The 27961-nt window shown below is 41.2% G+C and overlaps 1 protein-coding gene and 1 long non-coding RNA gene across 4 annotated transcripts in view; both read right to left on the bottom strand.

The window, feature by feature from the left end:
• The window catches only part of NPR3 (natriuretic peptide receptor 3), a 119933-nt gene that overhangs the window by 79137 nt on the left and 12835 nt on the right, over positions 1–27961 (bottom strand). The gene's annotated exons all lie outside the window — the stretch shown is intronic.
• LOC145722539 (uncharacterized) lies at positions 47–27897 on the bottom strand. Its single transcript, XR_014146869.1, has 4 exons — positions 26020–27897; positions 1694–1763; positions 1255–1483; positions 47–884 (listed from the first exon to the last, which is right to left on the bottom strand). It is a non-coding gene; the product is annotated as an uncharacterized LOC145722539 (long non-coding RNA).

The raw sequence follows: 27961 nt of genomic DNA, 5'->3' as shown, positions 1-27961 counted from the left end.
GTAAGAGAGGTTTGGAGACAAAGCTAATTTTCATTAAGTAATAACATTCTTTGTATTAAAATTTTATTTTATATGCAGCTAAGTTTTGAGGTTTTACAGCACACTAAGCTAATTATTAATAGAGTATAAAAGAATTTTTGCAGCACTATAAACATGAAGATGGATCAAGCCAAGAAAGAAGGAAAAAAGAAAAGAAATAGAAATAACTCATCCCTTAGGGTCAATTTCTAAACATTGTTCCTTTCAAGTCTGTAAAACAGTGAAATGGAAAAAAAACAAAAAAAGATCCCTAACCTTTTCACTTAGTACATTGTTTCTGGCAACAATTGCTGAGTGAAAACAAAAGAAAGTTACAGGGAAATGCTGAAAATAAAATTAACCAAATGAAAGGCAATGTGAGCTCTAAACAGGATTATTACAAAAGCTAGTTGACTCTTATATAGGATTTAGAAATGTTTTCCTCCATATCCACAAACTATATTTTTGAACTTGAAGTTACTAAAATAAGGTGACCAGTTTTCTATATTCAGTTGTTTCTTTGCCGGCTCTTTGAAATGTCCAGTGTCTGTATGTTAATTCTTCTACCACCAGGAAAGACAGCATGATCCAGAGAACCCCAACATGCCATTCTTTGAAATGTGTTAGAAAGGCTATCATAAGGAAGTTTTCTCCACCAATTTTAACAGTCTGTATGACCTTCTCCCTCACAAACCCAGTGGCAACCTCTCAAGTAAGAACCTTTCCAGATTTTCACAGAGAACATCTTCTCCCTCGTGAAGCCAGTCCTGAGGTCACAGTAAGGGACAGTAAAGGATCCCTGTGAAGCCAGCAGCCCACAAAGAAAATACCTTCTGGGGACAGAATTGTTGAAAACACACTTCCCCCTAGAGGCAGAAAAGATGAAAGAATATTATGCACAATTCCGAACATTTCTGTAATTTAATGAGTATTGAAGTTTTAGTTTTAACATATAGCTGATGTTTTAGAGGGAACCATTCAAGACCTGGGAGAGGAATCAGTGAATGCCAAAAAATTAAATTACAACTTTGCCTCTGGGCTTTATCTTTCCTCAAGCAGGGACTCTATTCATTGACCCCTTTTCTTCTATTTTACAAATCTGTGATTTTTTTCCAGCACTATAAAAAATAGCAATTACATATTTTTTCCATTTAAATGTATGATTCAATTTCACCAGAAACTGCGGCTAAAGATGGGCTTGAGGGATTCTTTTGAAAACAACTCTAACAGACTTACATTCTTAAGGTCAGATTTGTTTCTGTCTTACTGTCCCCTCTTAGGTTCCCATTAGCCACAATCTCTTTTCACTTCTTCGAAGATGTCCTGAGACAAAATGACATTAGAAAGACTTGGGTGGCTCAGTCGTTAAGCGACTCCCTTCAGCTCAGGTCGTGGTCCCAGGGTCAGCAGGAAGCCTGCTTCTCCTTCTCCTGCACTTGTGTTCCCCCTCTCGCTGTGTCTCTTTCTGTCAAATAAATAAATAAATAAATAAATAAATAAATAAATAAATAAATCTTTTTTAAAAAAAGAAAGAAAGAAAGACTTCTGAAAAACGTAGAGCTACTGCTCTGGTGTAACCTGAGTACCGGGCTGGGGGCCGGGCTTCCCAGGGGCATCCTTGGGAAAGAGCACCCCCATAGAACCCTCCCAGCGCTTAGGCAGGTTATCACCTCACCTGTTTGACCTTCAGTGTCCTCACTGGCCTCGATTTTTCTTGCTTCTACACGGGAGATAATAATATTGTCCTGGTGTTGCAGAAATAAGGATCAGAAAAAATAGATGCAGGATGCTTTGTATCCCATAGGAAAATAAATGGCAGCTCTCGTTATTAAATTCCCTCTAATGCCTGGTAAAGAGTACTAGACCAAGTAAGTGTTCAATAAATGTTTATGGAATGAAAGAATTAATTCAAAACCCGAACTGGTGTGGCTTTTGGTGTAACTTGCTTGGAATTATCTATCGACCTTACTTAATAATGTTTGTTTGGTGACAGTGGTTTCCCAGGGGAAACCCTTTTGGCAATCACTGTGATACTGGCCCTGGATTCGCAACCTCAGATATTTCCTAGTAAGCTGGAGACAAAAGCTTGTTCATGTCTTCCCTCTGCACAGTGGAGCAAAGAGAGTAGGAGCTGATGTTTGCCACCCACAGCTGCCCTTCCCATCTAAAAGGTTCCTCCACAAAGTCAGGCTGCCTCCAGCCTCAGAGAACTAAAGGAGCAAGGGAAGCCAGGGATACATCAGAGAGTGATTTCTTTAAAAAGGCGGGGGGGGGGGGGGGCGGGAATAGAGCAGTTGTGCAGGGCACAGGACTTTGGGGATGGGGAAGCAAGAGGCAGATTGTATGGAAGCACAAAGAGGATTGTGCTGGAAGGAATGTGTTTACTTTATAGATAGTGGACATTATCACAAATAATGAGAAAAGAATAAAATGTATCCTAATGTACTAACTACCCAGGTAATAAAAAGAGCTTAATGTTCTTGTCCAATTCAGGAAACCTTTTAAGATACTTACAGTGTGCCAAGGACTATGGTGTTCTGGGGCTTCATTAAACCTACTCTATCAGACATTCATTTGTTTTGTTCGGGGCTATGATCTGACCCAAGTTATACTTACTTGTATGTGATAGAAAATCACGTTATAATACTCACCTGTGCTGTGTTTTGGAGAAGCATTATCAGGACAAAATTTTATCAAATTTCAAAAGCATCTTATAAAATAATTTTCCTGCTGTTATTACATCACAATATTGAACGGTTTATACTCTAAACTAACGAGCATTAATCTATTAGAATACAGACTTCATGAGGACTGAGGGTTTTTTCTTTAATCCTGCATTCCCTCCTTCAAGAAGGATATAGCAGGCACCTAAAATTTTCTTAACGATGGTAAATCCGAAGAATACAAATTTCCCATAAAACAGAATTTAGAAGAGAAATAATAAAGCAAAGAAAGGAAAAAAGATAATTCAAAGAGAAATCGTTCATAGATACAAACTTATATATATAAACTTCTAAATTCATAATTTTCAAAAACATTCAGATATGACCATGCTGGATTTCTGAATATGCAAACAACGTAGGAGGCCCAAAATCTAAATACCAATTTTAAGAGGTCTTAACACATTGATACACCAGCATCTCATCACCTGTACTCAATTCTTGATTATTTCCTTGTTAGTGGGAAAAATGCAGTATCCTAAAAAAAAATCAGTATATTATCTTTTGTAATGCTATGAACGGAATTTAAGGTGATGAGGAAAATTTTTGTTACACTATGTGCAATGTTGTGAGATATAATTTTTTATTTCTTTCCAGCAAGTACATTCCACTAGGTATTAAATCTTGGATAGCTGATACATGAGACTAAAATAGAATAGAATGCCGTGAGGAAAACATCAGGAAAATTCTTGACATTTGCCCTCTCATATTTTCGGTGATCATGTTGTGACATCAAATTTCGCCCTGACACTAGTGGAGAAAATTGTTTCTTCAAGCTGACATTGTTAGATTTCAATTGTCGGTAACTCCTTTGACATTAAATGTTCTTTCCTCTTCATCCATCCTACAAAAATATTCTCCTTTCAGCCCTTTTTCTCTTTCTCCCTTTACTAACTGCCTGGGAAAAATAGTAAAGATTATTTTAACCTGAATCCGTTGCATTGCAGACTCTTGGAAGTCTCAAGGTATGACATGGACATGACTTTCTACTTGGGCAATTTCTCATATTCAAGTGTATGTAAGTGTACAAATTGTCTCAAATTGCAAACCATTCATGCCGTAGTAGATCACCGTGAGGTTTTTTTCACCTCAGGTACAAATTTTTAAATTAACCATAGCATCAATTCTTGGCACATTCAATCTGGTACATGTCAGTCTGTGAGTTTCTTGTCTTAATTTCTCTCCTTCATTGGTCTCTTCACATTCCCTTTACTCAACGGGATCCTCTCTATGTGTTTAATATATGCCACAGATAGGTCTTAGATTCTTGAAAAAGAGTGTTTCTTGTGCAAGCCTGTGTCATTCCAATATGGAAATTGTATTATGCTATTTATTTTCACAGAGAGTAACATGGATACTATATATACTATATATACTATTAACTATTAGGTGAAAAATTTATGTCATTGTGTCATTACTTTTGTTTAATTTTTAGAACTGGTAATCTCTTTTTTCCCAACTTTATTGAGGAATAATTCTCAAGTATTATACATATTTAAAATGTACAATGTGATGATGTGATGTACATATACATGGTGGACTAGTTACCAAGATCAAGATAATTAATGCATACATCACCTCATGTAGTTAGCTCTTTTTGTGTGTTTGGTGAGAATGCTTAAAATCTCTTAGCAACTTTCAAGTATACAGTCCTGTATTATTAACTATAGTCACCATGCCGTACATTTGATCCTCAGAACTATTCTACTTATAACTGAAAGTTTATACCTTTTGACCTACATCTCCCTATTTCCCCCTCCCCCCTGGCAACCACTATTTTATTCTCTGTTTCTATGGTATCAGCTTTCTTTTTTATTCTATATACAAATGATACCGTAGAGTCTTTGTCTTTGTCTGGCTGCCTTGTTTCACTTAGCATAATGTCTTCTGGGTTCATCCATGTTGTTGTAAATTGCATGATGTCCTTCTTTTCATGGCTGAATAATATTCCATTATATATTCATTGTAATATTACATTATATATGTATATGTATGCAAATATGTATATATATAAATATATTTTTTAATCCATTCATCTGTTGAAATTTAAGCTGTTTTCCTATCTTTGTTATTGTGAATAATGCTGGAGGAAACCCAGGAGTGCAGATATCTCTTCAAGATACTGATTTCATCTCCTTTGCATAGATTACCAGAAGTGGGATTGCTGGATCATACGGTAGCTCTATATTTAATTTTTTGAGGCACTGCCATACTGTTTCTCATCATGGCTACACAAATTTACATTCCCACCCATAAGGTATAAAGGTTCCCTTTTCTCACATTTTCATCATTCATCTCTTATCTTTTTGATAAGAGCCATCCTAACAGATACGAGGTGATAATGTCATTATGGTTTTGATTTGCATTTCCCTGATGATGAGTGAGGTTCAGCATTTTTTCATATACCTATTGGCCATTAATTTGTATATTTTCTTTGGAAATAATGTCTATTCAGGTCCCTTGCTCATTGTTTAATTGGATTATTTACTTTTTTTGCTATTTTGTATAGGCTCTATATATTTTGAATATTAATCCCTTATCAGATACATGGTTTACAAATATTTTCTGCCCTTCCATAGGTTGCCTTTTCAACTTATTGATGGGTTCTTTAAAAAAAAAATTATTTATTTATTTGAGAGAGAGCACGAAAGGGGAGAGGGTCAGAGGGAAAAGCAGACTCCCCACTGAGCCAGGAGCCTGACGCAGGGCTTGATCCGAGGACCCTGGGATCATGACCTGAGCTGAAAACAGACACTTAACCGACTGAGCCACCCAGGCGCCCTTATTGATGGTTTCTTTGGCTGTACAGAAGCTCTTTAGTTTGATGTGTCCTATTTGCTTGTTTTAGCTGTTGTTGCCTATATGCTTTTGGTGTCCTATCCAAGAAATTATTACCAAGAACAATGTCAAAGAGCTTTTTCCCTGTTTTCTTCTATACTTTTTGTGGTTTCAGGCCTGACATGTAAGTCTTTAATTCATTTCAAGTTAATTTTTGTAAGTGGTGTAGGGATAGGGGTTCAATTTCATTCCTTCACTTGTGGATCTCCAGTTTTCCCAACATCATATGAAAGAGACTATCCTTTCCCCATTGTGTGTTCTTGTTGCCCTTGTCAAAGATTAGTTGACTGTAGATGCAAGGGTCTTCTGGGCTCTCAATTCTCACCCACTGGTTTGTGTGCCTGTTTTTATGCCAGAACCTTACTGTTTTGATTATTATAGTTTTGTAATATAGTTTGAAATCAGGAAGTATAATACTTTACCTTTGTTCTTCTTTCTCAGTATTGTTTTGGTTTAGGGATCCTTTGGGGATCCATAAAAATTTTAGGATAGTTTTTGTTATTTCTGTGAAAAATGCCATTGGAATTTTGATAGGGATAGCATTGAATCTGTAAATTGCTCTCAGTAATATGGACATTTTAACAATATGAATTCTTCTAATCCAAGTACATGGGGTATCTTTTCCATTTATCATGTCTTCAATTTCTCTCATCAATGTCTTATAGTTTTCAGTGCACAGGCCTTTGACTTGCTTAGTGAAATTTTTTCCTAAGTATTTTATTGTTTTGGTATGCCACCATCCATGGGATTCCTTTTTTTCTCTTTCAGATAGTTTATTGTTAGTGGATAGAAACACATAACTGATCTTTATATGTTGATTGTGTAACCTGCAACTTAGCTGAATTCATTTCTTCATTTATTAATGGAATTCTAACAGTTTTTAGTGGAATCTTTAGGTTTTCTTTACATAGGATCGTGTCAACTGCAGAGATAACATTACCTCTTCCTTTCCAACTTAGAGGTCTTTCATTTCTTTTCCTTGCCTAATTGCTGTGGCTAGGACTTCCAATATTATGTTAAACAGAAGTGGTGAGAGTGGACATCCTTTTCCTGTTCCATCTTAGAGGAAAGTCTTTTAACTTTACACCATTGAGTATGATGATGGCTGTGGGCTTGTCGTATTATAGACTTTCTTAGGTCAGTGCGGTGACAGCTCCAGCCCTGGGAAGGGAACACAGAAGCAGGGACTCTGGACAGCTCCAGCACATGGTTTCCATGTTGGTGAGGACTGTAGGTGTCCTCAGGAGTGAGGATTACTAGGGTTCTCCTGCTCTCCTTTTCCCCCCATGGGGTAAAATCCCTCTAAGGGGATCCCTCTTGGTGCTGAGCTATTTTGGACAGGGGGCTGGGATGACACAGGTAAAATGTTTCCTACTCTTGTCTATGTGTACTCTTTTCAACATCCTCAGTTTTGGGGCTCTGCAGAGTTTCTGCTAATCCTTCATTGTAGTCCAGAGCTTTCCCAGATCCATTTTCATCAGCTGTTCACTTACTGGTTTTTTGGTTTCCTTTTGTGGGGTAGAGGAGCATCAGGACCTTCTAGCCGGCCATGTTGCGGAACTACATTGTTACTTTTGAGTGCTGCATAGTAGTCTACCATAGCGTACTTGTTCATTCTTCTAGCTTTCAACCAATGTTAATTCTCTGCTGCCAGAAACAGCTCGGATGAGGATCGTCATCTGGGCCCCCTATATGAGAGTTTTCCTGGGGTTTATGTTGTTGGGTCAAAGGTGTGTGTGTTTTTATTTTACTCTCTATGGCCAGACTACTCTGCAGAGTACCAGCATTAGTTTCCATCCCCACCAACTCCACATGAGGGTTTCCTTTAGGAACTTCTTTAGAGTAAAACTTCAGTATGTTCCTAATGCCTATTTAGTGTGTCTCCATTACCAAAGAGGAGGGCTGAACCAGTTTCCTCAGACACTTCATAACTGCAGAGTCTGTCTTCTAGATGATAAGAGAATTTGAACAAGTCCTAAACCTGACTTTAGTTGTTAATTAGGTCACCTACCTCTTCCTGTCCAAACACTGTGGCCAAAGGAATCACACGTGAGAAGTGAATAACTGATGGCCCTAACTAAAATCCCAGTGTTGTTACCAAAAGAGAGAGAAATGGATGTTGAATGACCAGAACAAGTAAGTGTTCTTAAAACTATAGCCTTGTGGTTAGTAGGTATGACCAATCCACAGTCTCAACCCAAGCCACAACATCTCTGAGCAATATCCAAGATGGCTCAGTTCTGTTTCTGCATAAGAGACCACCTCGAAACTTAATGGCTTGAGACAGAACCCATTTATTTACTCATGATTCTGTAAGTGAGTTCAACTGAGGGGTTCTCCTGGTATTTTGTCTGGAATTACTCACATGGCTATAATCATCTGGCAGCTTCTCTGGGGCTGGAAGATCAGAGAGGGCCTCACTCACATGCCTGGAGATTAAATGGGGCTGCCAGCTGGAATGTCTCAGTTCTCATCCATGCAGCCTCTCTGATAAGATGGCCTGCATTTCTTACACAGAGGTGATCACAGTAGGCAAGCCTCAGTGCAAGAGCACATATCAAGTCTCTGGCTTGACATTTGCTGATGTCTCCTTGGCCAAAGCATGTCATATGGCCAAACCCAAAATCAGTGTGGGAAGGTGCCACATAAGGGAGTGAGTGCCAGATGCATGCTTCATTGGGAGCCATTAAAATAACCGTCTACTATTCTAGAGGACAGTTCCACAGCATGCTACACTAAAACTAGTGTTTTACTGAGAGTCACCTAGAAAGAGGTACAACTCCCTGGCCAAAAACTGAAACCTAGAGAAATATTTGGCTCTTATGGATTGAACCAGCCCAGGAGATTGAGGGAACACTGAGCTAATGGATTCTAAGACAACACCCCCACATGGAGACTAGAGAAAATTTCAAGGTACAAACAAAACAGACAATGAGACTTTGAGCTTTGGAGTTGGAGGACATCTACTGAAGAGGGTTTCTCAGCCGTAGAAGCAATCTGCGGCAGAGAGGTCTAGTTGTCCACCCAATATCCGTTCTTCCCTTTGTCTTTATTAATAGGATCCATTTTATTCAAGGCAACAATCTTCTCTAATGAAAAATTATATTCATCAGCCTCCCTTGAAACTAAGTATGGCAATGTGAAGCTAAATATGGCTAATCACACTCTGGAAAACAGTATGGATTTTCCTCAAAAAGTTAAAAATAGAACCACTCTACAGTCCAGCAATTGCACAACGAGGTATTTACCAAAAGAATAAAAAAATACTAATTCAAAGGGATACATGCACCCCAATGTTTATAGCAGCATTATCTACAATAGCCAAACTGTGGAAACAGCCCAAGTGCCCATCAACTGATGAATGGGTAAAGAAGATGGGGTGTATATATATAAAATGGAATATTACTTGGCCATTAAAAAGAATGAAATCTTGCCATTTGCAACATGGATGGAGCTAGAGAGTACTATGCTAAGTGAAATAAGTTAAGAGAAAAACAAATACCATATGATTTCACTCAGATGTGGAACTTAAGAAACAAAACAGATGAACATGGGTGGAGGGAAAGAGAGGCAAACCGGAAAACAGACTCTTAACTATAGAGAACAACTGAGAGTTGCTGGAGGGGAGGTGGGCAGGGAGATGGGCTAAATGGGTGATGGGTATTAAAGAGGGCACTTGTGATGAGCACTGGGTGTTATATGTAAGTGATGAGTCAGGTGTAGTTTCTATACCTGAAACTAATATTACACTATATGTTAACAAACTGGAATTTAATAAAAACTTGAAAAAATAGGGACACCTGGTGGCTCAATAAATTAAGCATATGACCCTTGGTTTCGGCTCAGGTCACGATCTCAGGGTCATGAGATCCAGCCCCATGGTGGACCCCTCATTCAGCACAGAATCTGCTTGAGATGTTCTCTCCCTCTCCTTCTGCCCCTCTCCCCAAGGGTCTCTAAATAAATAAATAAATAAAATCTTTTTTAAAAAACCTTGAAAAAGGTAACAAAATAATAAAAAATAATAAACATGGCTAGTCAAATGTAAGTGGAAATTAATTGTTGGGTAAAAGTTCCAGGAAGGCTCTTTAAAGGGGGACATACTCTGACTCCATTGGCCATTTCTCTTCTTCCTCCCTGAAATATGTACATGATGGCTGGAGCTCCAGCAGTCATATTAAGACTGTGAAATGACCTTGGGGATGGAGCCTTCATGCCAAGGAGGGTGGAGTAGGAAAATCAGTATCTGAGTCCCCAGTGATAGACTGGTAGGCTTCTTTTACAAGAGTGAACAAACTATTTTCAAGCCATTCTTTGAGTTTTCAGCCAATACATCTGGATTTAATCCTAACTAGTACATCAAGGTAGATTGAGTGATTTGTACTATGTACACTGGGCTAATTTGTGGCTTTTTGAAACTTGATTTATTTTCCTTTTTTTTTCCCCCTGTTTTACAGAAAGTCTTTCGAAGCCCTGTCCTTGTTTCAGTTATACCCAGGGAACACAAGGCAAGAGATTCTTGCCTAGACAGACTGTGTACAGGTGGCTGGCAGGAATAACAAAATGAAAGGACACATGAGGGGACATAATTAGAACTACAAATTAGCTTCCCCTGCTCACTAGGACACATTGATAAACACTGGAGGTTCCAAATTACTAGGAGAAGAGAATTACTCTTTACACACCCTGGAGAGCCATCAGATAAACCTTGAATGATTCTTTAAAAGATGGAAAATATTTGGACACAGAAAGGAAAGGACAATGGACATTCCAAATAAGGGTAGTCTCACACGCATGAGCTCCGAGTCAGTTAGCAGTGTGCTGGCTGGTCTCAGAGGAATGGACTTGCTGAGGTGAAGGGTTCATAGGAAGATGGAATGGAAAAAGAATAGGGAAAGCTTTTAATAACATTTTAGAGCTTGAATATTTCTCCTGAAATCATCAAGCAGAGCCTGAGGATTTTATAGCAGGGGGACCATATGATGAAGCTAATGATTTTAAAAGGTCAGTCTGGTCTTGACATTAAAGATGGGTTTGGAACTGAAGGGAGTCTAGAGGTTAGAAGAGCCTTTAAAGGTCCTTATAATAGTCCGGATGTGAAATAGTCCTCTCCTGAATGGACTCAGGTGATAGCAACAGGAACAGAGATGAAGGGAACACAGATGAAGGGAACAGAGATGAAGGCTTGTGGAAGGAAGCCATCAGGACAAGAGGACTGCAGAGTTCTGAGTAACACTAACATGGTTACTTGGGAGCTTATTTCTCTGGAAAACTAAGAAACTAAGAGTGTTACTGAAAGCTATTACAAAAAGCTTTACGGAAAAGTCTCTGAGTTTTTGGATCAGGCACAAAAATCAAAGTATATCTGAAAATCAAAGTGGTTATTATATTTTAAGAAAAACAGAAATGTTCGACCTGAACAATTCCATAATTAGGCTGTGTCACCCAGACTCAAAGAACAATTATGGAACTTTCTACCTTTTTGTAGATTTATAAACTTCTCTATAGAGCAATCCAAGTGAAATGGTTAAAATGACAAGCTTTTCTAAATGCAATTCGGTATATTCTGGATTGGGTCCTAAGATAGAAAAAGGACATTAGTGGAAAAACTGGTGAAATCTGAGTAAAGTCTAGAGCTTAGTTAACAGTAATGAACCAAGGTTAAGCTCATAGTTTCAGCAAATGTACTGCAGTTACAGAAGATGTTAATATTAGGGGAAACTGAGTCTGTGGGTCCATTCACGTGGCTATAACAAAAATATCATAGACTGGATGGCTTAAACAAAAACATTTATTTCTCACAGTTCTGGGGGCTTGGAAGTCTGAGATCAAGGTGCTGGCAGATTCAGTGTCTAGTGAGGACCCGCTTCCTGGTTCACAGACGGCCATCTTCTTGCCGTGTTTTCACATTGTGGAAGGGTGAGGGAGCTCTCTGGAGTCTCTTTTACAAGGGCACTAATCTCATGATTGGGGCTCCACCCTCATGACCTAATCACCTCCCAAACGTCACCCCTCCCAGTATCATCACACTGGGGTTTTAGCTTCAACACAGGAATCCTGGGACACAAACATTCAGTCCATAGCACTGGGAATACAGGACGCTCTGTGTTATCTTTGCAATTTTTCTATAACCTAAAACTATTCTAAAATAAAAAGCCATAAACTTCGAAGCCAAACAGACCTAGGTTGAACTGCAGCTGAATGAATTTAGGCAATCTCCCCAAATCTCACTTTCTTCAAAAATGAAAGAGGGTAATAAGAGTACTGATCTCATGGTATTTAATGAAACAATACAGGGGTGCCTGGGTGGCTCAAGGCCACCCCGGTGAAGCATCTGCCTTTGGCTTAGGTCATGATCCTGGGGTCCTGGGATCGAGGCCCCATATCGCATCAGCCTCCCTGCTCAGTGAGGAATTTGCTTCTCCCTCTGCCTCTTCCCCTCCCCCTTGCTCTTGTGCGCTCTCTCTCTCTCTCTCTCTCTCTTGCTCTCTCTCAAATAAATAAATAAAATCTTTAATGAGACAATACAGGTAAAACCCTAAGTGTGCTGCCTGGTACCAAGTAACACTAGGGTTTATTTCTTGTGCTATTGGTGAACCCTTTATTCAAAAGAGTTCCCAAATAACTCAAAAGTAACGGAAAGATCTAAAAACTTTCTGGTCAAAAAATGATTCAACCAGAACACACCGATCAGAATGGCCAAAACCTGAAACACTACCAACACCAAATGCTGGTGAGGATGTGTAGCAACAGGAACTCTCATTCATTGCTGATGGGAATGAAAAATGTTGCAGCCACTTTGGAAGGCAGTTTGGCTGTTTCTTACAAAGCTAAACATACACTTACCATATGATCCAGCAATCATGCTCCTTGGTATTTACCTAAAGGAATTGAAAACTTATACCCACACAAAACCTGCACACGGATGTTTATAGCAGCCTTATTCATATTTGCCAAAACTTGGAAGCAACCAGGATGTCCTTCAGTCGGTGAATGGATAAATCAACTGTGATACATCAGACAATGGAATATTATTCAGCCTAAAAATAAACGAGCTATCAAGCCATGAAAAGACATGGGAAAGGTTTAAATGCACATTACTAAGTGAAAGAAATCAATCTGAAAAGGCTGCATACTGTATGATTCCAACTATATGACATTCTGGAAAGACAAAACTATGGAGATTGTAAAAAGATCACTGGTTGCCAGAGCTTGGGGAGGGGACAGAGATGAATACACAAAACATGGAGGATGTTTAGGGCAGCAAAAATAATCTGATACCATAATGATAGATACATGTCAATATACAATTGTCCAAACCCACAGAATGAATCCTAATGTAAACCATGGACTTACGGTGATCATGATATGTCAGTATAGGTTCATCAGTGGTAATCCATGTCCCATTCTGGTGGGGGGTATTGATAATTAGGGGGAGACTATACATGTGTGAGGGCGGGATTATATGGGAAATCTCTATACCTTCCTCTGCATTTTGCTATGAACCTAACACTGCCCTTAAAAATGAAGTCTTTTCTTTTTTTGTATCCTTTGGGTAAACCCCTAGTACTGCAATTACTGGGTCATAGAGTACCTCTATTTTTAACTTTTGGAGGAACCTCCATACTGTTTTCCAGAGTGGCTGCAGCAGTTTACATTCCCACCAACAATGTAAGAGGGTTCCCATTCCTCCACATCCTCACCAACACCTGTTTCCTGTGTTGTTCATTTTAGCAGTTCTGTCTGGTGTGAGGTGATACCTCGTTGTAGTTTTGATTTTCGTTTCCCTGATGATAAGTGATGTTGAGCATCTTTTTTTTTTTTTTAAGATTTTATCTATCTATTTGATAGAATGAGAGAGCAGGAGAGCACTAGCAGTGGAAGTGGCAGATGGAAAAGGAGAAGCAGACTCCCCGCCGAGTAGGGAGCCCAACATGGGGCTCGATCCCAGGACCCTGGGATCATGACCTGAGCCGAAGGCAATCGCTTAACCAACTGAGCCACCCAGGCGCCCCTGATGTTGGGCATCTTTTCAAGTGTCTGTTGGCCATCTGGATGTCTTCTTTGGAAAAATGTTTATTCATGTCTTCCCATTTTTTAACTGGATTACTTGGGTGTTGAGTTTTTTAAGTTGTTTGTATATTTTGGATACTAATTCTTTATCAGATCTGTCATTTGCAAATGTCCTCACTTATTCCGTAGATTGCCTTTTAGTTTTGTTGATTGTTTCCTCTGCTGGGCAGAAGCTTTTTATTTTGATGAAGTTCTAATAGATTATTTTTGCTTTTGTTTCCCATATAAGAGACACATCTAGTAAGAAGTAGCTATGGCCAATGTCAAAGAGGTATGGAAGTGCTGAATGACTAAATTCTACACCTGAAACTAGTATTACACTGTATATTAACTAACTGGAATTTAAATAAAAACTTGGGGAAAAAAATGAAGTCTTTTTTTAAAGAAATGAAAAACATTAAAATATGATTTTTATTGAGGTATGATTAACATACAGCATATTGGTTTCAGATGTACAACATAATGATTAGATATTTGCATATGCTGGGAAATGATCACCACCATAAGTCTAGTTAACATCTGTCACCATACGTAGCTACAGAATTTTTTTTCTTATGATAAGAACTTCTAAGATTCACTCTCTTAGCAACTTTCAAACACGCAATAAAGTTATATTAACTAGAGTCACCGTGCTGTACATTATATCCCCGTAACTTATTTGTCGTAACTGGAAGTTTGTACCTTTTGACTCCCCTCAACCATTTCCCCCCACTCCTTACCCCCCACTTCTAGCAACCACCAATCTGTTCTCTGTATCTATAAATTTGGTGCTTTTTTTTAAGATTTGATTTTTAAATGGGATTGAATTTAATGTTACAGGTACTCTGATGGTCAGTTTTATGCATCAACTTGGTTGAGCTATAGTCCTACAGTTATTTAATCAAACGCTAATCTAGGTGTTTCTGTGAAGGTATTTTGTAGATGTAATTAAAGTCCACAATCCATTGACTTGAAGTGAAGGAGATTATAAATAACCTGGGTGGGCCTGATTAAATCAGTTGAAAGGCTTTAAAGAGTAAAACTGAGGCTTTCAAGTGGATAGCAGATAAGGTTCTTAATCAAGAGACGCTTGGGTGGCTCGGTTGGTTAAGTGTCTTCTTTCTGCTCAGGTCATGATCCTAGTCCTGGGATCAAGTCCCGCATTGGGCTTCTTGCTCAGCAGGAAGCCTCTTTCTCCCTCTGCCCGCTGCTCCCCCTGCTTGTGCTCTCTCTCTCTCTCTCTGACAAATAAAAATCTTATAGAAAAAAAAAAAAAAGGCTCTTATTCAAGAAGTCCAACCTGCCATTCCTGAAAAACCGTCTTATAAATTTTGGACTTGCCTTGCCAGCCCCACAATTACGTGAGCCAATTCTGCGGAATAAATCCCTTAATGTATATCTTCCACTGGTTCTGTCTCTCTGGTTGAACCTGGACTGATACTGGTAACCTACCAAGATTCTGGATTCTGGATTCGGCGTGCCACCACAAGCAGCTTGAATTTCTCCAAAATTAAACTATGGTGACCAATGTTAAACAAAGTTGAGGTGACAGAAATCCATTAGCATAATGCAGAGGAATGCATTCCAGATGGGTTCATCAAGTTCCCCTCTTTCAGCTCAGCTCACACCCAAAGCAGGATGGAGGAGAGTCCGTGATGACCAGCTGACAACGCTATGCGGGGCTGCAAATGGACCGCTGCTGTCCCATAGGGACAGCCCCAAAACACAGCAGTGAAGGCAGGTATTCACAATGAGCAGAGCTTAGGGCCATACACTTAGTTGTCCACTTCATGTGGAAAGAGAAGTGACTCAAGGTAAGAACATTTACAGACCACAAATGTGGTCCACCCCTGGCAAAATATGAACTGTTCTAATCTCCTCTCTGACAGGAATGGAATAGGACACGTTCCTCACCGCTCAATGTTCATTCACACCAGCATTCATTCACCACTATCTGTGTACCTGAGGTTTTGTTTAGATGCCCACATCTGGTAATACCTTAGCCCAGTCTAAGGTATTACCCGGTTGAGTGTGAGTAATCTTATGTAATCCTCCAGGACAGGTCTAGATGTTTTAGGGGCTAAATCTGCAAATTAAACGGGAATGCAAGAGAACCACTACCCCCTACATCCTTTAGGGTAACCTTAGCCTGTGCTGTTTCCCATGAAGATATAATATTGTTTGGGCTGGAGCAGTGGGAAGGGGATGAGGAGTTTCAAGGAATACCCACTGTGGTGCTCTTATCTTTCAGGCCAAGGAGCCAATGTAGAGGTTCTGCCTAAATACCAATTTAGGGGCCAACTGACCCACTAGAGACCAGTTGACCCACTATGAAGTAGACCTGAGTCAAGGCTCTTATTTCCTGGCCTCCCATTTGCCCCCACTCTAACAGTGGACCACAAAACTGCTTTGGGTTCTCAGATAGCACTGTCAACTTATACCCTATGTCCAATAGGTTTGGAAATGTTTGGTTATTCCTTTTCCCCAGTGATTGGTTATATGAGCAAATGGCCATGGGTCTCCCTGGGAAAGGACTAGAGGAATCATTACCGTATCTACTGGCCATGGTGTTGCCGTATCCTTCCTTCTTGGAGACATGGTCTCTCCTTAATTCAGGGTATCTGGGTCTTAAAACAGCTCAGATCTCTTATCATCCATTCTTGATTTCTCTCGATGGCTTAAATTAAGCAATACCCTTATTGCCTGTCCATCAGTCTCTCTCCCAGGGAACACATCTATTAACCAACTCTGTAGCCTTCTTAGTGATCAGCCCCACCCACCCCCATGACACTCCGATTTTGTAGCCTCATTGCTTCTGATGAGTAAAGACCTGCTGGTCTTTATTATTTTGGAGTCCTTTTATCCCCTTGTTATCAGGAAGCCCTATTCTGTCATCAGCCCTGTCCTCCAGGGACAACTACCAAAGAGACTCTCAGCGAATCTGGTGCCCTCTCAACAGAGCATTCTTTTTTTTTTTTTTTTAAGATTTTATCCATTTATTTGACAGAGAGAGCACAAGTGGGCAGAGCGGCAGGCAGAGGGAGAGAGAGAAACAGGCTCCCCCACTGAGCAGGGAGCCCGACGTGGGGCCCAATCCCAGGACCCCGGGATTATGACCCAAGCCAAAGGCAGATGCTTAACTGACTGAGCCACCAAGGTGCCCCGATAGAACATTCTTCAATATGTTGATAAATGGACTGTCCTCTGGGCCCTGCCCCAGAACGTAATCAGTTGGTGGGCTTTCTGGCCTTGGGTTATATGTCCACTCTAGCATGCCCTCTTCTCTGAGCCTTCTGAACTATTTTTCCACCTCCTGCCACAGCAGTTCTGGAATTTCTACTTCACTTGGTGTGGGCCTTGCCTTTCTTCAAACTTTAAAGAGCCATCATTTCCCAGGGTCATTGCCAAAGGTGTTAAATCACGTATTATGGAAGAATGCTCCCATGATAAACTCTCTTTATTATGTTCTAACCTCCCTTCAGCGGGCACCGTCAGGATCCAGTTCCATCTACACCCTCCCAGCAGCTGCTAGCACATGCTGGTGAGTTCCCTGGGTTCCCTCCCCCGCCCCAGAGCCTCTGTCCTTCCTTAGCAGGCTCAGCACTCCCACAGTTGAGTTTTATTGGATTCAACCCTGCTTACTGGTCTGATTGCCAGAGCAGGAGATGGCTGGAGATCCTGAGGGGGCTCCCTATTGTGTTGCATGGCAGACGCTTCTGTGTTGTTTTTAAACAAGCAGGGAATATGGTTTTTAACAGGAAGTAGTACGCCCTTTCCTCAGGCTCAGGACACTCAGAGGAGTCTGGGGCTTCGAGATTTTCTGAGGCATCGACCCAGTTCCCCAGCCCTTTCCCAGTCGTGGCCCTGACCTGGGTGTCACAGACTTGGTAATTGGAGAACGCAACCACCTCTGGAGCACTAGTATTCTTCTAATTACACACGAGGCCTGATCCTTTGGTTGTTCCGCTCTCCAGCAGTAGGAATATTGTGATGGGATCACCACAGAATTAGAGAAAGAACAGACCCTATTGAGAAATCCCGACCCAGAAGGTGCTTACCATAACCGATGTGATTTTAGTTGATCTTCCTTAGGAGAACAAGTGTGTGCATTTTTAGTTACTGGAGGAATAATTCATCATGTTAGGCAGGTGATTTTCTTGTTGGGCTGTGTGATTTGGGGATGCTACTGAAGGTGGAAATGGAAACGCCAAAGTGATGGCTGCCATGAATATGGGTCAGGGTTACTTCCCCATGGCTTCCCCAACCCCCACCCCTCCCAATCTTAGGACAATAGAGGTGGGATTCAGTGCTCTGCCTCTCACTGGGGAAATCAGGTCAAAGAGAGCCTTTCCTCTCCCCATTCCCAGGTGGCCAGCACACAACTGGCCGGCCTGGTTTTGCCGAGGTCCAGGAATCTGGAAGGAGGAGCACCCGGCTGGCTGAGACTCCAAGGAAGACGTGGCCATGTCGGGGAGGCAGGTGGGATCGGCATGACTGACCTGGGAGTGGCCGGCCTGGCTACAGCCCTGCTTCTGGCATGTGGCAGGCCCGGTTCTGATTCTCAGGCAACTGGGACGGGCTGGCTCAGCAGCAGATGCTCTCAGCAGCCCCCCTGCCTCGCCTCTGCGTGCTGCAGCCCGGGGGCAACTGCCAGGAGCTGGCCCTCTGACGGGAGGCTTTCCCCGAACAGGAGCAGGCTGCCCTTACCCATGCTGGTGGCAGCCAGAAGGATCGGACAGTGAGCAAGCCCGGAGCAGCCCCGAGGCTCAGACTCACAGAAATCAGTGTCTAACTCCCCCCGTGCCTGCCCCCACGTGAGCAAGAGAACTCAGAGATCCGTGTTCCCGCACGTTCGCAGAGTTCCCCTGAGGGCTCATTTCTGGAGCCCACCAGACGGCTCTGATTATACACTTTTGATCAGCGCTCTCTCTTCCCACCTCCCATCTCCACTGTCCTAACCGATGTTTCTGCCACCTCCCAAATAAACTCCTTGCTTTCAAACTCTTTCCCCAGAGTCTGCTTCTGGGGGAAACCAAACTAAACAGGTTCCCCTCAGCGCAAAGGGATTTCACTGGGAGGCTCCTGGAGGTGCGAAGGATTGAGGGGAGGGAAAGCTCACAAGCAAGACGGGGAAATAGATAATCACAGAACTCAGAAGGGGTAGGCCTGGCAAGAAGAGCCCAGTCCACACGTCACACTGTATCCCCCCCAGAGGAGCCAAAGTCTGAGAGATGTGTCTGCTTGCAGAACGCAGCTCCAGAGCTGCCCCTGGCTGGGTGTGCAGGTTGGAAAAGAGAAAGTGTTCCCTTTGGCTTCCGACGTCGGGGGTAGGTGTCTCCTCCCATCAAGACTTGCAACGTTGTGTCTGCCTTTGGCTCAGGTCGTGTCCCAGGGTCCTGGGATCCAGTCCCGCATCGGGCTCCTTGTTCAGCAAGGACCCTGCTTCTCTCTCTGCCCGCCATCCCCCTGCTTGTGCTCTCTCTCTCTCTGACAAATAAATAAAATCTTAAAAAAAAAAAAAGACTTGTAACGTGAGCTGGGTGCTTTTACAAAGAAGAGCTGAACTCTTAAAAGACAGGGAAAAAAAGACAAACTCCAAGCAGAAAAAAACCTAACGGCCTTGAATCTACTTCATTTTATTCTCCAGGGTTATGAAGAAGGTATGAAACCACCGGTTATCACCCAAATAACAATCACAGCCTTTGCCGTCTGCTTATCAAAATGTCTGTGGTATGAAAGCTTTAGGAGAGTCAAAATGTCCTGTCCCTTCCCAATCTGATACTGATTTTTTTTTTCTGTCTGTCATTTCTTAAGTTAATTTTTCTGCCTTTGTAAACTCTATTAGGATCTATTTTCTACCTTCGTGAAATAGTTCATCTTTCTCTTACACTAGATGCTCTATTCCCCCCAACTTCCTTTATATTATTTATAAATCATATCACATTTTTTCTTTACTATTCCTAGTTCTACAAGATCATAAGGGCACGGAATTGAGATCCAAGAAGGCAATAGGGCCTAATAAGAGGAACCACTGTTTGAGCACTTGCTCAGTGAGAACAAATGGCAGCAGGCATTCGCTCACTGAAACCTCACAGTTACTCTCTGAACCAGGGATTAGTCTCAGCTGCATTTTAGAGGCGACAAAACTGAACCTTCAGAAAATGGAATAATTGGTCTGTAGCACAGGCAGTATGTGACAGGGCCAGAATCAGAACCCAGTTATTTACCTCGAAAGCCCACATTCCTAAGGAGTATTCCACAGGCAAAACAAGGGGTTTGGATTCAACCAGAACTGGGACCGAACTTGCCAGTGTCAAGTGTCACCATTAGAGAGGCTAGCAATTCAGAGCCTACCAGCATGCTGCGCTCCCCGACTCTACAACTGGCCTGAACGCCGTCTACCCTCCTTTCGTCGAGAAATCATTGTCAAAGAGCTTTCCATTTTAGCCATTACTCTTTTTCTTTTCTTTTCTTTTCTTTTTTTTTTTAAGTAGGCTCCATGCCAAGCATGGAGCTCAACTCGGGGCCCGAACTCATGATCCCCAAGATCATCACCTGAGCCAAGATCAAGAGGCAGACGTTTAACCAACTGAGCCACCCAGGCACCCCCCTTTTTTTTCATTTCTTCATTATAAAATGTAAATGCATGCATCGATATTTTGACATATATCAGAAGTGGTTGGTACTGCTAATAAATTAAGAGGAAAGATCTCTACCAGAGGGTTTTCTAATTTAAAGATCTAAAGATGGGCTTGGAATAGTCATAGAAAGAATCCCAAGTAAATTATTAATATGTCAGAGTTTTAGAATGGGAAGAATGCAGCCAGTCCAGTCCTTTCATTTCACGAATGAAGAAGGGTCTGGAAAGTGAAGGGATACCCACTGTCACTAAGTGAAGCCCACCCAAGAATTGAGGCATTGTGACTCCATCACTCCTCGGTATATGTCTTTTTGTGTTATCATACATTACGTTATTAAGAGCTTTTGCCATTTTTGTTCTGAGCCTGCAAGCTGTAGACATGGTACTCAGTGAGCATTTAATGTTTGACTGAATTTTCTAAATTTGCTAAATTCAGCATTTTATCAAATAAGTCATTTTTAAAAAAAAAATCTACCAAGCTTATTTTGCAGGGGGGAAAAAATGTCTTTTTAAAATGTACATAAGCCCTCAGGTTCGATTTCTGTTTGATTTATACTTTCCTAGGGAATGGCGCATTTTCTTAGAGGTCCCTGTGCTTCCTAGTCTCATTGTGAGCAGGCATTTGTCTGTTTCTCAGCGGGAGTTATTTCTAAGCTGCCAGAGCTATGGAGATCAAACGGAGGCTTCGGTTGACATCTTTTAAATGTCCAATTACTGGGCTTTGGGGAAAGACACACAGTGGGTAAAATTTACATTTGCTATAGACATATTTTCGTCATATAAAATCCAGGGGTCCTCTTGTTTCATGAAGCTATTCAAAGATTATGAAGCAAAATAATGGATTATTTTCTTCTTTTGAACAAGAAAAAACCATGAAGATCCAGTTAAAATAATAATAATAATAAAACCAGAAAAATAAAAAACAAATTGTAATACCCAAAGGGCATTCTGTATTACGGGAAAAAAAAAAAAAAAACCAACTCTATCCACACAGTGTACAGAACTTCAGGGCTCAGGCAATCCAAAAATGCTAGATGCACACCAGCCCCATGTGGATGTGGCCATAAACCAGGAAAGGCTAAGGAAGGGCATAGAATTGGGACCCCAGGCAGCTTTAGAATATTTCCGGTTAAGGAGAGAAGGGAGGTGTTCTAAGATGTACCTGGGATTTGTTTTAATCAAGTGTGGTGCGGTGAAAGACACAGGAAAACTACCTTTGAAAGAAGAGTTGATTCCTTCCATTTCCCAAGAGATGGGCCCACACACCACACAGGGTGTGGGAAAGCGCCAAGAGGCAAAAGGAGTGAGGATAAGATGACCCAGAGCCTTTATTCTCGGGAAAGGAATGGGTAAGGCAGGGTAGACAGGTTTGAACAAGCTGAAGATTGAATAGTTTGAAGAATTTCAACAGGGCTTCTAGCTCTAGGGGTGGTCTCCAGCTGCCCAGTACCTGATTTAGGGCAGGGGAGATGGTGGTTTGGTGTGTGAGTGTGTAAGTAAAGGAAGTGGCTGGGGAGGCAGACTTTGGATGGGTTGATGCGCATATGAAAAAGATGCTCACTAGGGAGTTGTTGGCACTCTCTAGGAACCAAGTAGCCCCAGGAAGGGGCAGTCTCTCCCCAGCCAGCAATGCCTCCCAAGATGTCAAACATCATAAAATATAGAAACTAGAAATCATGATTAATACAGAAGGCCACTCTTAGGGAAGTTGTTCTTCGGCAGAATTAACCCAAACCAAAATGTCACAGTAAACTATTTGATGCTCATCAACAGTGATGGAAAAAAACAAGAGGAAATCTCTACAGTCTGTGGGTTTGACGTGTAATTCTGTCCCAGACGTTTGTTGCTCAAAGCTCGTGGGATATGAAACTGGACTAATCACCTACTTCACAAAAGCAATACGTCCAGAAAGTTTTACATTATTGTAAGGATAGATGCACGCTTTACCTTTCTCCTCCCCAATTTAAAATATATGTACTTTTTTTTCACATTTTTTAATTTAAAGGTATATTACTTTTCAGGTAATAGTTTTCTTTTTTTATAGGTTGTGGTTTTAGTTTAATAGAATAAAAATTAAAATATGGTGGTCAGCAAAACCTGTCATAATAGCTAAAAATGGAAAATAATCTAACTATCCACAGCTAAGAAATTAAGTAAATCACGAGATATCCATACAATGAACCATGGAACAGGTATTTAAAATAATGATGCTGAAGAATAAGGAAGGGCTTTTAACATACTTAATGGAAAATGTAAGTTATAGAATTCTATATAGTTCTATATAGTCTGTTCTTCTAAAGAAAAAGGTAAGTATTTACATGCCTCAGGGAAAAACAAAAAACAAAAAACACTGGGAGGATATGCACCAAAATAGGATCCACAGTTATATGGGTTGTGGGGTTATAATTGATTTATTTTCTTCTTTTTCCTTATTTGTATATTTAAAATTTGCATAATAAGCATGTATTTTATAAAAATGAGAAAATAAAAATCGTATTTATTTTTATTATATTGGAGTTTCTTTTCCCAAGGAAATTCTCTCCTCCTGCTGGTTCCGCTAGGTCGTAATGCTCAAGTGGCAGGACAACTGAGCCCTGAGCCCAGCCCCGCTGCACAACCTTTTCTTATTGCAGACCCTATTCAGAACTGGTATCCTATGGGTTGCCCGATAATTGAGTCAAAGCAGCATGCCCAAGTGGGGTATATGCCTCCAAAATCCAAAGAGGCTCACCGAGTGAGCCAGGTGAGGGGCAACAACATGTCTCTCACTTTAGAAGGAATAGCCCCAAATAACCAGATCACTGGACTCTAGAAACTCACCAAGATGTCAAAGCCCTAAACTTTCTCAGGATTTCTTTTTCACCCTAAGGCATACGTGTATTTTGGTAAGACGTCAAAGCGGTTTGCTACCTCCTCACCACAACTCCCATTAGCATAATTCCATCTACTAAGGGATAGCAAAATGACCGATATTCCTCCAAACTGCACTGTGATAGAAAGCAAGAGAACTGACTTAGCCTAGGACTGAGCATCTGAGGTAGGATATATATTCCAAACAGTTCAGAAAACACAACCTGCTACGCCATGGCTGCCAAGTCCAGATTTTGGTCAGCCAATTGAGCACACTGAAGCCAACACATTAAATCTAGAATCCCAGAAGAGTACTCCAGTGTTAATAATTCAAACCAAAAAAGCCTCACATAGTGTCCTTTTTGGTCTAACACTTTTTTTTTTAAGTTGGTTTTTTTGTTTTGTTTTGTTTTGTTTTTTGAGAGAGAGAGAGAGAGCACGAGAGGGAGGAGGGTCAGAGTGAGAAGCAAACTCCCTGCTAAGCAGGGAGCCTGATGCAGGGCTTGATCCTGGGACTCCAGTCGCTTAACCAACTGAGCCACCCAGGTGCCCCAAGGTCTAACACCTTTAGAATCCACTCTGACAGTTGCTCCCCAGGCTCTTGCCAATTCAGATCAGTGACACCTTGGAGCTATGTATAAACTCTCCCTTCCCACACCAGCCTTTGTGCCTCTCCATCAGGGCTCTGTTGGTTTCAACTCTTGTTGGGGCCTGAAGATAATGAGCGGTGACACTAGTTTGGGACACAATTGCCAGGTATAAAGGCTTTTAGGAGAGCAAGGTTTGTTCCCTCAGAGAGGCATGAGGTTTCCTCTGCTGGCAAGGGAGGCAAGGGGAACTTACCGATTCAAAGTTCTCAGCCTTGTCCATGTCTGCCCAAATGTCTTCAAACCAGCCGTGCTTCATGTCCCACTCCAGCCCCACCAGTGCCCTTACCCTAGGGTAAGAAGCCTAGCAGGTTTTACCCTCTGTACCCTTTACCCCTCAGCCGTATCAACCCTGCAGTTACAAAAAAGGAAGGATTCCCTCCAAGCGGTCATGGAGGCCTTCTGGTTCCCTGTGTGCATTCTTAAGTGTATCTTTAAAGCTCTTCATTTCCCTTGGACTATCTAGGGTTCTCAGAAGAAGCCAGGTGTCTCCATGATCCTTACAAACACGACTATCGCTATAGCAATTAAGTCCCACAGCCACTTGACCTCCCCATGCCTTGCCCTCCACGGCACTTGGCTTCTTGCTATCATACCATGATCATTTGGGGAGTCATGTTGTGGCTTTACGCCATGAATTATCCATGTCCCGTTCTCCCCTCACCCCTACCAAGCACCCGGTCTCTGTGCTATACGCAACCCAATCTCAAAATCCTGTTTCAAGGGTCTGCTTTCTGAGTATCATATAAATTATAAACTGGAAGTTGTCCCTTAATTCCACCATCCCACATAGGACTCCGGAAATAAAACACAGATAACAACTGTCCCCTAACTGTACACAGGCTACATATGACATCACCTTTCACTCTAAAATCCCCAATCTGTCATTCTTTGGCTAATTTCTCTTCTCTTCCCATTCTCACTCGACTTTCAATTAATGATTTCCTCGGTGGTGCTTAATTCCTTGCTTTCCACCCCAGGCAGATTATCAATGTACTTCTTCAAACAAAGTCAATGTTTTTTCCAAGAAAAATATGGGTGGACTTAATTTCTTTTCTCTTACTACTTTTGCATCCCCAGCACGGAGCTCAGTGACTGTCTCATAAAACATATGAAAATTGTAAGAATAACACTTCATATTTTAAGTCTTTACTATAAGCTTTACGTATCTTATCTCATTTAATCTTCACAACAATACCATGTGGTATTTACCATTATTATCCCAGCTTACCTGTGAGGAAACAGGCTTGGAGAGTTTAAGGAACATGCCCAGGGCGACCTACACAGCTGATAAGTGAGAGAACTAGCTCCCTGTGATACTAAAGCCACTAGGCTCCACAGTCTCTTTCAAGAGTGTTTATAGAATGAACAGCCAGATGATGAACCCCAATAAATGCTATACATTCTTTTTGTGACCCAGACAAAACTTCCTGGTATCATCACTGACCCTTTTTACCAGATGTCACTCTTATGGCTCCATCAATTGTTGTGGGTAATAGAAACCAACTCTGGCTAAACTTACCAAAAATAAAGGGATGGGTTGAAAGGTAAGGTTAGCCCGCAGAATTAAAGCGATGACTGATCAGCAAATTTTGGAAAGGACAGAACCCAGGCAAAACCAAGGAATAAAGTAGCAGGAGCCTCGACCCTTTGGGATGAATCAGCTTCAACTATTTTCAGTCCTCATGTCACTCTGCGTCAAGCCTCAAATTCCAGCGAGAGCCTGTCTGACATCATTGGGATCCGCATCCAGCCCCGGGCCAGGGAGTGGGGGTGGAGGTGGGATGGGGCACCGTGATTGGCGGTTCCACTGAGACCGCGTTCCAGAAAGGAAAACAGAGGGGTAGTAACTGTCGGTAGACTTCGTCGGTGCTGGGCAGGCAACAAAATGTCTGCCGCAATGACCTCTACACATCCCTGGTCAGAGGAGAAAGATCTGGACTGGTGAAAATATTCAAGGAAATGCACAACAGAGAAAATTCCTCGAGAAACGGTCCAAAATGTTTAGAGCACTGTTTCTCAAAAGGACCACTTGTAACAAAATAAATAAAAGATTTTAAAAGAAAAGCTCATGGACCATCTAGTGTTGCCTTAAATTACTTTTCACTGCAACGTTACTTAGATGTGTACAAATATGAAAACAGGGATAAAAATTTCCTTGGATTTACAGCACTTATAAAATTATAAAGGCACAACACATTTTAAAACTCGACCCAAACAAAATGACGAAACCAATATAATTGAAGTTACTTACACAAGTTTAACTTGACAGCTGATATTTTTCTGAAACGGAGCTGCTACTCCCAAAGTGCCTCGGCTTCTGCCTGCCACCCTGAGGCATTTCAGAGTTCAGCACTGCGATGTGGTTGCATGCTTGATGACTCAGTTCTCCCGCCACTTTAGCCCTTCAATCCACGGGGAAACTTGGAACAGCAGGGCCAGTCATGACTTGGCCTTCATTTGGCATGAAAATATCTGCGCTCTCCTATTAACCCACGATAATTAGAATAATTTGATGTTAACGCATCAGAAACACAAACAGAGGCATAAAAATTCTTGGCAATGCTCAGTAATGAGACGATCACTCGGATGATCCATAACATGGCTGATATTAAAATTTTTTAGAGTACCTTAGAAACATAAATACAACTTTTAAACTTTCGTATGGCAAATTCATGGATATCTGAGACTATATCCTTGGAACCCCAGGCATTGTGACCCCCAGTTTGAGAAACAGGTGTTTAGAGCACTGGCATCATCCTTAGAATAAATATGTAATGAACCCTTTGAAAAGGGTATTACAATGACTTGCTGCTATAAATTCCTACGTATGTGTTGGGTATAAAATTTCCATATGCATTCTGATAGTTCTTCTGCCCTTGATATTCTGCATGTTGTATTTAAAGAGAAAAAAAAATACCTTACAGCCTCTTGATAACCTCTATGGAGTGGTGAAAACTCCAGTTTCTATGAATACAGTAATACGTGTTCGTCAAATTGTATTTAAAAAGCATGTAAATTGAGGGACACCTGGGTGGCTCAGTCGATTAAGCGTCTGCCTTCGGCTCAGGTCATGATCCCAGGGTCCCGGGATCGAGTCCGCATCGGGCTCCCTGTTGAGCGGGGAACCTGCTTCTCCCTCTGCCTCTGCCCCTCCCCCTGCTTGTTCTCTCTTTCTGACAAATAAATAAATAAAATCTTTAAAAAAAAAAAAAGTGTGTAAATTGAGTTAATAGAGGGTTGGGATTCTGACCATTCCTCTAGTTACGAAATGGCTAATAATTATCTAGCTATTCTGAGTAAATGCACATGTGGAGAATTTTGCTTCCCAGTGATTGTGAAACACAGCACTTGATTTTAAAATATTTCTGATCCAGTAAGACTAAACGACATTCTGCTCCCTTTAAAAAGATCAACTTAACCAAATTTTGCAAGCACTGACTCTCTAAATACATTTTTTAAGTTATTCTAAATTATGTGGCTGAGTTAGACTCAGAATTATAGCATCTTAAGGCACAAAACAGTGATAGCTGAAGAGAAATGCTTTCATACGTAAGGTAGAGTCTTCCAGGAATGTTTGAATTTTGCATTTACATTTCTAAAATAACCTCAGAAAGTTTAATATCAGCATGTTATGATTATCTGGGTGACAATCCATAACAATGAGAAAGATTTTGATTATCACTGGTAACATGGGTCTCTTTAATTTACAGTTATGCTTTGTTTACAAGTCTCTTAGAAACATGAACAAATAGCACTGAGACTATTTCAATGAAGAATAGTTCTTAAATCATTATAGAAGAAAAAAGTAATCTTGCATGTGCTAGTTCCAAATGCCAGAATGATTCTGATTACTTAGATCAACAGAACTAGTTAATAGGCTAGGTTTATGAAGAGAGGCTATACAGAAACATCTTCTCAATATTTTGTTTCATTTTGGGGCACCTGGGTGGCTCAGTCAGTTAAACATCTGACTTCGGTTCAGGTCATGATCTCAGGGTCCGGGATCGAGCCCCGCGTCAGGCTCCATGCTCAGCAAGAAGCCTGCTTGTCCCTCTGCCCCTCCCCTTGCTCTCTCTCTCGCTCTCAAATAAATAAATAAAAACTTTAAAAAAAAATTTAGTTTCATTTTACACAAAATATAATATGTAATCCTTAATTTCCACAGTTAGAAATTTGAAGAATTTGCTTTTAAT

This window comes from Leptonychotes weddellii, chromosome 7 (genome assembly GCF_054177405.1).
Source record: "Leptonychotes weddellii isolate Sample4059 chromosome 7, ASM5417740v2, whole genome shotgun sequence".
Taxonomy (NCBI): Eukaryota; Metazoa; Chordata; class Mammalia; order Carnivora; family Phocidae; genus Leptonychotes; species Leptonychotes weddellii.
The sequence above is the reverse complement of the archived record's forward strand: the minus strand, read 5'-3'. Positions and strand labels throughout refer to the sequence as shown.